The following is a 2,334-nucleotide window of genomic DNA, read 5'->3' as shown; positions in this document are numbered from 1 at the left end:
AAATTGAGTGTGAAAAGAGAGAGAGAGAGAGAGAGAGAGAGAGAGAGAGAGAGAGAGAGAGAGAGAGAGAGAGAGAGAGAGAGAGAGAGAGAGTAGACCACAAACGAAAGATATGGTGAAGAGCGGGCAATCAGCCCCCCATGACTATTATGAGTAGAAGACCCAATACAACATCCAAATAATATGGAAGTGGGACCCCCCTAGCCCCATAAATAGGTGCCCAAGAGGAAGTAGGGCAATGCCAAATAAAATCTCCCATGACCCAACAAGTAATCATACGACAAGTGGTAGAAAAAGTCTTTTCATAATGTATGCCTTTTTGTTGTGCATAGCCCTTTGCAACAAGTCGAGCCTTATAGCAATCAATCTCACCATCCGGCTTGCTTTTCAACTTGTAAACCCACTTTGTACCAATGGCCTTTTTGCCAGGAGGCAAATCACATAAAGTCCATGTGTCATTTTCTATAAGTGCATCATATTCTGATTGCATGGCAACCATCCAATTTTTTGAATTTTGTGCTTCATCAAAAGATAGAGGTTCCTCAACATCACATAAGCTAGACACATCCGAAGCATAACAATCTGATGCATAAGGTCCATGGTGAGAACCTGAACGAGTACGACTAGACAAAGACACTTACAATTTACTGTCACACAAAGTATGCAGCAGCCATTTGGCATACCTCTAGCCTGCTCATTCTCAACCCTTTCCTCATCAAGTACATCACGTATATCTTACATCAGAAATAGGCTGATCTGCAACATATTCAGAAACCCCCATAGGCTGTACATTTTTCGCATTGGAATTTACATTTGGACTTCCACCACTGAAAAGAGGCAACAAAGTGTCATAAATTTCTTGTGAGCTTACATTACTGTCTCTAGTACATGACAACAAGGACTGAATAGAATCTTCCACAAACACAACATTGCATGAAACCAAGATATGCTTTATTTGCAACCTGTAACCTTTGCTTTCAGCACTATGGCCAACAAAAATACATTTCATACCCTTATCATCCAGTTTTTTGCACTGTGTTTGTGGCACCAAAGCATATGCCAAACAACCAAAAACACGCATGTGCTCAATAGAAGTCTTTCTATCATGCCATGCTTCATAAGGATTTGTAACCTTTGCTTTCAGCACTATGACCAACAAAATTACATTTCATACCCTTATCATCCAATTTTCTGCGCTGTGTTTGTGGCACCAAAGCATATGCCAAACAGCTAAAAGCACACATGTGCTCAATAGAAGGCTTTCTATCATGCCATGCTTCATAAGGAGTCATAGACTGTAAAGATTTTGTAGGACACATGTTAAGTACATAAGTGGCACACATGATTGCCTCAAGCCGAAACAAATGAGACAAAGCTTGACTTTTGACCATACATCGTGCCATTTTTGTAAGTGACCTATTTTTCCCTTCAACAACACCATTTTGTCGAGGCGTATAAGGCATTGTACATTGGTGTTTTATCCCACGACTAGCCATAAATGCATTAAATTCATGAAACATATACTCCCCCCCCTTGATCTAAACGGAGGGTGTCTATAGTACATTTTGAGACATTTTCAGCCATATCTAGAAATTGTTTGAAGCACATAAACACTTTGGACTTTGCTTTAAGTGGATACACCCTTGCATGCATGGAGTAATCATCAATGAAAGTCACGAAATAAAGGTGATTGCCCAAGGACGGAGTTTGCATGGGACCACAAACATCACTTGAACAAGCTGCAACCTGCATGAGGCCTTGAATGAACCATCCTTTGGAAACTTCATACGCTATATCTTACCCAAAATACAACCTTTACAAACATGTTTAACAGGTGCTTCAAGAGGTGGCAAAGAAGCAACCATATCATATTTTGGCAAACGCAGCAAACTGACAAAATTTAGATGCCCGAAATGTGCATTTCAAAGTTTTGCATCTGAAATAGCCTTAGAATCCACAACAGCGTTTGAAAAATTCATCCCACACTTGTCATAAAAAATGAGCTTATACAGCCCACATCATAAAATTCCATATGCAACAATTTCATCACCAAAACTGAGATACTATATTGTACATCTATCATCCACAAATTTGACTACAAGACCAGCTCTAGCAAGTGTAGATACATACAAAAGTTTCTTCTTGATCCCATGTACATGCAATGCATCAACAAGTGTGAAAGAACTGCCATTTGCAGTAGTAAGCACAATCTTTCCAAGTCCCTAAACCAGATAAGAGGCATTGTTAGCACAAGTGACTGAATTCCCATGAGGGATAGACTCAAGAGAGGTAAACAAATCACGATGTGAGGTAATGTGTTTTTATAACACCACT

This window comes from Adiantum capillus-veneris, chromosome 1 (genome assembly GCF_014529385.1).
Source record: "Adiantum capillus-veneris isolate H3 chromosome 1, ASM1452938v2, whole genome shotgun sequence".
Lineage (NCBI taxonomy): Eukaryota > Viridiplantae > Streptophyta > Polypodiopsida > Polypodiales > Pteridaceae > Adiantum > Adiantum capillus-veneris.
This window is presented reverse-complemented; position numbering follows the sequence as displayed.